The 9,777-nt window shown below is 45.0% G+C and overlaps 1 long non-coding RNA gene across 1 annotated transcript; it reads left to right on the forward strand.

The window, feature by feature from the left end:
* Positions 1-2,459: 2,459 nt before the first annotated feature.
* On the forward strand, positions 2,460-9,437 carry LOC146195307 (uncharacterized). The gene is made up of 3 exons (XR_014705551.1): positions 2,460-2,809; positions 7,877-7,976; positions 9,254-9,437. It is a non-coding gene; the product is annotated as an uncharacterized LOC146195307 (long non-coding RNA).
* Positions 9,438-9,777: the final 340 nt, after the last annotated feature.

A 9,777-nucleotide genomic window follows, 5' to 3' on the forward strand; every position in this document is an offset into this window, starting at 1 on the left:
TGACCCTGTGACGCTGCGCTCTTCGTTGAATGCCTTCGCGCATAACATCAGTACAGTCCTCCGGTAGCAACAATTTGCACCGACTGTGCAAATAATTACTTTTCTGCTCGTTTGGAGCGTCGGAAAAGTAAAACGGGAAATGGACTTAGAACACTCGATGCGCTTATTCCTACAGTTCCCAGTCGTCTTTTATGACGACGACCAGCTGGTGGCGAAGCTTCGTAAAGCTGGAAGAGAAGAGAGAACAAGAAAAGATTTCCACCTTTTTAGAGTGCCGTTCTAGCTACATACTTTATTTTGCGCCATTTGGTAACGTACAAAACAAGCGTAATATTTTCGCTTTGGTAATTATGTTCATGCATTAACCTGCAAGCTATTTATTCGTTTAATGAGCGAACTACATGAAAGAATGTCATTATCACATCTCGAACATACGACAATAATTTCCTCTAAGTACGGCAGTTCTTTTCTTTTCTTGGGACAGCATATGACCATCGTAACAACTATATGTTCTGGAAATAAACAGAATCTGGACACGCAGCATTTGGACTGCTAACTATTTTTGTTACTCACTACTGTACCTAGCCACTTGATTTGTAATTTAACGTCCGCTGGCAGTGTGGGGCCAACTCGTATAATAAGATGTTGGAATGGGACCTTCAAGAGCAACGCTAGATAACTTTCGCGAATATGAGATGCCCAGGCCTTGCTGGAGCCCCTAGCCACAACAGGGTGAAGATTCAGCGGGAAGTTAAATGCAAGTAGAAGGAGACTTTTATTGTAGGCACCTTACATAATAATAGAGTCCTCTGGCAATAGCAAGGCGTTCTGGGAGATCATGGAATAGGAAGCATTTGTATCACTCATTTTCTATTGGCAAAACGTTTTGCCAATTTATTTATTTAAATCGTTGCGCCAAAGAGGAGCTGTATACTGATATTCACGCGAGGTATTCTAACTAAGAGCGCAGCTTCACGGCGCAAGCCAAATATGAGCATTGGGCGAGATATTTGCTGTGCACATGCCCTTCATGAGTTGCACAGAGCTTGAAAAGCATAAAATCGAACGCCGAACATGCTACCCGCTTACATCTTATCATCCCAAGAGAGATAGCGAGGGAGCATGCTTACGTCAGCCAGCTTACACTCCTAGCCCGGGAGCATGCGGCCACCGACGGCGACCGCCACGCCGCGGCCTGGCCCAGCGCCTGGCTCAATTACTTTTGACAAAAACAGTACATTAATGACTTTGCAAATGCTGCTAAACGTTAAAAGTCGCCACTGCCAGTGGGCAGAAATAGAACGACTCAAGATCGCATGGGTGTACGAATTCCTTCACCTCCTTCACCATGGCGACGCTCAGTGTTGCCAGAGCCGACACCGTGCAGGGCCAAGTGTTGCTTGAGTTTCTGCAACCCACATAACCTTGCCACATATTCTGACTGCCATAGCAGCAATCGTAGCACGAGGTGTAGACTCTGCTCGTACGATAAACGTATATAGAACATTTGCGAACGATTTCGTTACTTCCTAACACAAACTTTGAGCGCCGCTCATCTGCTATTCACCTTTTCGATAGGTTGAGGCAAATATGTCGCTAAAGCCATGTATGTACAATTACCGACAACTGCTTTTTTCATTTTTACACATATTCCTTCAAGAAACACTCCACTAACATTTTTTGACTGTCATGGGGGTTACGGGAGGCAGCGCGTGGGCACATAGGAACGTTGCGCGGCGAAGAGATAGCAGCGACTGATTGATGCCGCTAACGCCGCTAGCGCGTCAAGATAACTTGGCTCTGCGTATCGGCTTGGGATGCATGTACCGTGATCCGCTGATAGTAAGCCGGCGCTTCGGCAACCAGAGAACTCGGATGTAATGACACGCCCCCTGTTTTTTTCTTGCCCTGAATGCCACGTGTTTCCGGAACCGATCACATTATCGTAACTGGCGTCCCCCGAACTTTCGTGGCCTCGCTTTCAACACCTGTGCGCCGCTCATAGCTCCGCAACATCCAGCTTTAAAAGCGCGGCGTGGCTCAGAGGGAGAAGGAGGAGCCAGAGGGCATTAAGTTTTTTAGAGGGTGTTGCCCCAGCCAACCTCCGCTGGTGCTGCCCAACGATACCCGTCTATCTCGTCTTTTTTTTTTTTTTGTCAACCAGTAGTCCCTGCCGCACTCGTGAACTCGACCACAGCTCGAGGTTTCGGTGGACATACTCGTCGCGGATCTCGTTGCGACGCATGATCAAGAAAATAGGGGGCAAGAAAATGTGAAGCAGCACGCAAATGAGAAGGACCAAGAAGATAAGAAGTCTGGTACTACCGTGTCTGCGCTTCTCTCCTCCTCGAAGAGCAAGCTGAAAAGCCTCAATGATAAGAATTTGAAGCGACGCTGCAGCGACCATTACTTGCGTAGATTGCTCGTGATACAAACCGGCAGGAAGCTTAGCAGGCAGGTGAAGATAAATAAAAACTCTTGGATAAAAGGTGACGGAAGCCTGGACCCGGACTATCCGCATCCGTTTGTCGTGGCCTGCCTGAATAACTGACCACCTTAGAGCGGCAGCAAATTTGAAAGGTGCCCCGGCTAACCCGTGTTCACGTGCACCCAGAGTACGCATCCGCGAGCCGTTGGGGGTGCCCATTTTCGTGCGGAACCGTGAGCGCCGTCCCATCTATCAAGAGAAAGAATGCGTGTTTGACTGCAGTGACGCGAAACAGCGGCTACGAAGCAGCGGTACCACGACGAGATTCCTGCGAGCGCAAAAACAACGTGGCACTACGAACATGTCCTGCCCGCTAACATGGTATGAGCTTCATTCGCCTTTGACATTCCAATTGATTTATTTCCCCGTGGTAATTTCTTCCTGGTAGCCGTGAGTGATATTTTTTATAGTGTGTGTGGAATGGGGGAGGGCGGCTTCTCTGATCGAACTGCTTATTTGTGCCCACGCTGCAACCTGTGAACATCGGAAAGCTATTTCCGCCGCGTTTCGCTGGAGAGCAGTTGTCGCATGTTATGCTGTTCTTAGAAGCAGCGGGAGTAAACGCAGGCTGCATTGCTTTTCTGCACACACGGCTTGCACGGGACGTTACCTACGCCCGCGCTGACACGACAGAACTGTTAGTGCACCATGCAGCAGGAGCGGGACTCCGCGCGCGCCACCTGCTACAGTGTTTGCGCGTTTTCAGTGTTCGTTTTTTCGTTGCGCTTTTAGACGGATGTGGCCGCTTCTTGTGACAAATGCCGCCTATTTAAAATAAGCCTACTTTCAAGGAGCCATATTATGTGGGGCTGATCAGGTCGGCGTGTGCGCGTTACCAAGACAAGATAGGGCTATGCGACGATGCGGACCCGTACACGTTGCGACCGGTTGCGAATACGAGGATGGATATCAGCGCTTTCACCGAGGTTTCCCACTGAAACATGTGCACTGCTTCGTGTCGCTGACACTTGACACTGGATTGCTGACACTGGAGGAGATGAAAGCGTATTAACCGTTTGAATCTCACAGCGATTTCACAAGTGGTTGGGTGAAAACTCTCTCGGCGAAGCGCCCACAAGGAGAAAAGGTGCTGCTACAGGGAAAGGTTTTGTTTTGGTCTCGTAGGAGATGTAAAATATTCTGAGGCATTTCCTGATTAGTCAGCAAAGGGTAAAAGAGACGCACGATATTGAAATGCCGTGCATAGAAATCAAATGAATCACTTTAAAACTAAAACAATCGCGCTAGCTGTATTCATGTTCATTTTGAAGGTAGCGCGAAAAACGAGGACCAAGAGTAGAAGGACACAACACGAGCGCTTTTTCACAACTAAACTTTTTATTGAAAAACACGGAATAAATACCCATCTCGCGAAACTAAAACACAAGAAACAAAAGGGATAGCATCAAGTACAGGAAAAGTGTAGGGCATGATACAGCTGGTGGCGGTGCTTACTGACTAAGATAAGATGTAAAAACGAAAGCACAAAAGCCTCATAGTCACGAAAGCAAACAAGACTTACCAAAAAAAAAGATGAAGGAAGCGACGGGAGATATTAGTTCCATGTGTGGTCTAGATATGAGAGTTCTTTTTGTGTTAGAGCAATCGACGGTGCGCTTATGCATGTACTCCCTTGTCTTGATATGTAAAAAGCCTCCGTGATTTCACGCTGAAGTCGTTCCTTATGAGTTGACAATCTGCTTCCTCGTAAAGGGGCTCACATTTTTTCTTGCACAACGGCTTACACTCCGGCTTACAGTACGGCTTACAATCTTGACATCCCTTGCAATGGTCAACCAAATGCGAGGACTTTGACCCTGATAGCGATTTTTCGTGTTCCTTTAGCCGTACATTTACACAACGTCCTGTCTGACCTATGTAGGTCTTTCCACAGGAAACTGGCAGCTCGTATACCACCCCCGTTTTGCAACGAATGAACCCTGAAGCATGGCATAATTTAGATCTTTTCTTATTTTTGTTTTGTCCGTTCCGATTAGCCATCATTCTGCCTACTAAGCCACACACTTTCTTGAGCTTGTTTGGAGCGGAAAAGATTACCTTTACACCATAGCGTTTGGCCACGTTGCTGAGATTGTGTGAAAGTCGATGCTTGTATGGTATCACCACCTTTTTCTTTTTTGCCATATCGTCAGATGACTTCTTTGGTGCGTTACCTTTTACCCAGCGGATAAGTTTATCACATGCGAACCTGATTGCGCTGTCCGGATATCCTGATGTCTTTATTCTATTCACCTGTTCATGAAAGCTTTTCACCATGTCATGGATGCAAGATTTTACCAGGACTGAACGCAGACAAGAAAGAACAATTCCGTTTTTTACAACTTTCGAGTGGCCTGAGGCGTTATGTAGTAAGGGTTTGATTGATCTCGGATGATAGCGCCAGCAAACATGACTGTGGTTGAAGGATATCAGCAAATCTAAAAACTGCAATTTGTCTCCGGTTGGCAACTCAAAAGTAAAATCGAGACCTTTCCCACATTCTCTGAAGACCTTTAAAATGTTCACAACGCTGTCTGTGAAGCGTGCACCTTCCACAAACACTAGGTAATCATCCACATATCTAAATACACGGGAACACATGCCATTTAGATTTTCTTCAAGACATCTGTCCACGCTACAGAGAAAGATATCTGCAAGAACAGGTGCCACACATGAGCCAATACATACACCGGACTTCTGTATGTATGTTTTCCTTGAATATGCCGCATAACCACCAAGCACGTATGTACAGGGAATGGTGCGATACTGCGCAACGGACCACTGAGTTCATCTGGGCATCCATCCGCCACCGATTGCCAGTAAAGAAGAGACGAGCGCCTCTACCTCAGGAAAAAGTCCTTGTTTTGGGGAACCTGTGCCTTCCGGACCGACACCTTAAGACCCTACAACAGGGACCAAAGTTCGCCTACCAACCGGCCTGGACACCGATTGACAAACTGTCCTTTGGTAGAGCCATCGCCCAGTGTGCGCCTGAACAGACCCGCCTCAGGTGCATTGAGGAATGTGTCGACACGATTGCAAGGACTGACCCTGGGACACGACTTTGTAAGTCTGATCCCAGCTACAGCTTAGCGGATTATCTTGTCAATTCCGGGTTACGGTCACTCATGTCGGATAAAGAAGGGTTCTTCGTTGTTGTTCCTGAGAGCATGTATGCGGTCAAAGGGCAGGCGGCCATTGAAAAGAGTTTCAACGCTGTAGACGTGAAAGCGTCGAAAATCAGAAAGCAGGCTATTGGGCTACTTAAAGGCATGAACTTGAATAGTCTTGCAACGGCTGTCTCGAACGCGAAGAGTACGCATTTAGATATCTTCTTTTCGGCGAAAACACACAAGCCAGATATCCCTTTCCGTGTTATCGTTACAGAAAGGAACACTTGGCAACATGTCATCTCGAGCTATCTTTTCAAGTTCCTATCTGGCCTCTATATTAATGGCCCTTTTTTAGTTCCAAATTCTGACAAACTGGTAGATGTGCTGATGAAGTCTAATCCTGGCAGCTGCAGAGCCTTTAGCATTGATGTTACTGACCTGTTTTATTCATTACCCCACTCAGCCCTTATGCATAGTGTGAAGGACTGTATTTGTGAATCTAATGATGAGTTAAGTTTCAGAAATAGTGCAGGAATCCCGGTGGAGTCTTTTCTCGAATTACTTTCGTTTTACCTCAAGTCCACCCATGCTGCTTGGGAAGGCAAAACATACATACAGAAGTCCGGTGTATGTATTGGCTCATGTGTGGCACCTGTTCTTGCAGATATCTTTCTCTGTAGCGTGGACAGATGTCTTGAAGAAAATCTAAATGGCATGTGTTCCCGTGTATTTAGATATGTGGATGATTACCTAGTGTTTGTGGAAGGTGCACGCTTCACAGACAGCGTTGTGAACATTTTAAAGGTCTTCAGAGAATGTGGGAAAGGTCTCGATTTTACTTTTGAGTTGCCAACCGGAGACAAATTGCAGTTTTTAGATTTGCTGATATCCTTCAACCACAGTCATGTTTGCTGGCGCTATCATCCGAGATCAATCAAACCCTTACTACATAACGCCTCAGGCCACTCGAAAGTTGTAAAAAACGGAATTGTTCTTTCTTGTCTGCGTTCAGTCCTGGTAAAATCTTGCATCCATGACATGGTGAAAAGCTTTCATGAACAGGTGAATAGAATAAAGACATCAGGATATCCGGACAGCGCAATCAGGTTCGCATGTGATAAACTTATCCGCTGGGTAAAAGGTAACGCACCAAAGAAGTCATCTGACGATATGGCAAAAAAGAAAAAGGTGGTGATACCATACAAGCATCGACTTTCACACAATCTCAGCAACGTGGCCAAACGCTATGGTGTAAAGGTAATCTTTTCCGCTCCAAACAAGCTCAAGAAAGTGTGTGGCTTAGTAGGCAGAATGATGGCTAATCGGAACGGACAAAACAAAAATAAGAAAAGATCTAAATTATGCCATGCTTCAGGGTTCATTCGTTGCAAAACGGGGGTGGTATACGAGCTGCCAGTTTCCTGTGGAAAGACCTACATAGGTCAGACAGGACGTTGTGTAAATGTACGGCTAAAGGAACACGAAAAATCGCTATCAGGGTCAAAGTCCTCGCATTTGGTTGACCATTGCAAGGGATGTCAAGATTGTAAGCCGTACTGTAAGCCGGAGTGTAAGCCGTTGTGCAAGAAAAAATGTGAGCCCCTTTACGAGGAAGCAGAAATATTGTCAACTCATAAGGAACGACTTCAGCGTGAAATCACGGAGGCTTTTTACATATCAAGACAAGGGAGTACATGCATAAGCGCACCGTCGATTGCTCTAACACAAAAAGAACTCTCATATCTAGACCACACATGGAACTAATATCTCCCGTCGCTTCCTTCATCTTTTTTTTGGTAAGTCTTGTTTGCTTTCGTGACTATGAGGCTTTTGTGCTTTCGTTTTTACATCTTATCTTAGTCAGTAAGCACCCCCACCAGCTGTATCATGCCCTACACTTTTCCTGTACTTGATGCTATCCCTTTTGTTTCTTGTGTTTTAGTTTCGCGAGATGGGTATTTATTCCGTGTTTTTCAATAAAAAGTTTAGTTGTGAAAAAGCGCTCGTGTTGTGTCCTTCTACTCTTGGTCCTCGTTTTTCGCGCTACCTTCAAAATGAACCAGATTCAACTCGCCCAACTTTCAACCTTACTACTGTATTCATGTGTCGTGCTTTAGGTCTCATAATTTTCAAACAAGATTGCTCGTTCTCACGAGTGTTTCATGGCTTAAAGAAGTTATCGTGTGTATTTACTGTTATTTTTGCTTTGATACTTCTGCACTGTGCACGGCCTTCGTACTTTAATCTCGCCATTTTTTCTCTATCTGCTTTGCAGGTCAACCACTCACAAAGACACGCTGAACAACCACTGAATGTGTGGATTCTGTGCAAAGACAACGGTGCCCTGCTGACTGCACATTGTACCTGCATGACCGGTGAGGGAGAAGCTTGTTATGTCGATGCTTGTTTCGACACTGGCGTAAGGGTGAGAAAAGCGATTACCTGCATTGAGAAAGAGATTTGGCTCCCTACATACGTGAAAAATGTCCATTCCGAAAAATTGAAGCTTTATTTTGCATCTGCCAAAGTGAAAAAAATGACAGCTTGAAGACAGGATTGAGGGCTCTCCTACAAATAAAGTGACACAACATATTGGTTGTGCAACCTGCCTCACAACCGAGATGGTTAACGCTTGTGCAGTATCCTTGAAAAAAGTGGTATTGTGCATGCAATTTTTTTTCTGTACTGTCCTGCCATTCTGCTGCGTTCAAACTGGTGCCCACACAGCTAGCGCACCTTCGAAATTTGTACACGGATGTTATTTTTTAGCTGAAGGGTTTCACATGGTCGTTAACAGGGTTAAATCATTTCAAACTACATTTCATACCACTGGTGAAACAGTAAAACTCGTTGAATCTAAAACAAAAACAAAAAACAGGAATTCACCAGACTGTTACCTATACCGATTCTGTAGAGTAGCTGCGTCGATGACGAAAAATGTATGCCCAGTAGTTTTACAGAATCCTAACCTGTCCTTGCTGAAATCAATAAGCTATCCGGAAAAAATCACAAATGTTCCTGCCGCTGAATGGGGTTTAGAGCTTGAGCGGAATGCACTGGTCTTCATCTCGGTGCCTCCTATTCATTTGCTTGAGAAATGCCAGATGCTTTATTCTCGTGTTCATGCTGTGGTAGAGAAGTAGCTGAAGTTAAATTCTCTCATTTTCATCAGAATGCTACGTCATTCACTGAAGCTAAGTCCTGTTTGACCAGCATCAATGGTACTCTGATCAATGGTAATCAATGATACAGGAGTACCATTATCAAGTGCAAGCACAAGCGACCAAGCACCCAGAACTGCCGCAGTTCTGGTTACTATACACGAATTCGCCCCTTAAGCTGTTATTCTGAAGCACATACGACTATATGTAAGGCTGGCTACTTGTGACTTCATTGTGTGGGCTCCAAACGTTTTCTACGTGCAAAATATTAGGGGAAATGGAGAATTTTGTAGTCAGATGTTTTCAACAGCAAATTATATATTTTTTTAAGTTATCCTTCCCAAGCTCAAGTTTTACACACAGCAACAGAGAGCCCCAGGAAAGGCATTGTCATCAACATTTTTAATATTTCTGCCAATTACCAGAGACAGGGAAGATTGCCTGCGACATGCCTTCATGCAAATTTAAGCGGTTTCATTTTTCATTTTCAGGAGTGACCCGTGCACTAAAAAAGTGGCATTGTCAACAATGAAAGCAAGAGAAAGAGAAGTAGCTTGCTTGGTATGAATGTGTTTTTCTGCTGGGCTATTTCCTTTGTATGTAAATAAAGCAATGTACAAGCTCTGCAACAAGCACATTTTATTTACAGGACCATTTTGCTATCTGATAAACGAGGAGTAAGGCAGTTGAAAGATTGGAGCTCTGCATAATATAGCCAGGTTTTTTTATTGATAACTTTGTGCATTCAGGTTAGCAGTATTAAACCTCAGACGTTAGAAGAAGGCGCTTCACTGTTGGCTTTTTTTCAGCTCTGCTACAATTGACGGACACAAGTATGACAAAGCACAGCATACATTGACAATTCGGTCTAGTGGTGGTGCATCGTCAACCTCTCGACGGGCGACAATCTACGGAAGGTGTGCCCGTGAGGATGGTAAACTTGTTTATTATGAGTCCAATCACACATTCAACATGAAATCGCACGTCGACATGCTATTTGATGTTCTGTACTTCT

The sequence above is a fragment of the Amblyomma maculatum genome, chromosome 3 (assembly GCF_055883805.1).
Source record: "Amblyomma maculatum isolate TAMU_Amacu chromosome 3, ASM5588380v1, whole genome shotgun sequence".
Classification (NCBI taxonomy): Eukaryota; Metazoa; Arthropoda; class Arachnida; order Ixodida; family Ixodidae; genus Amblyomma; species Amblyomma maculatum.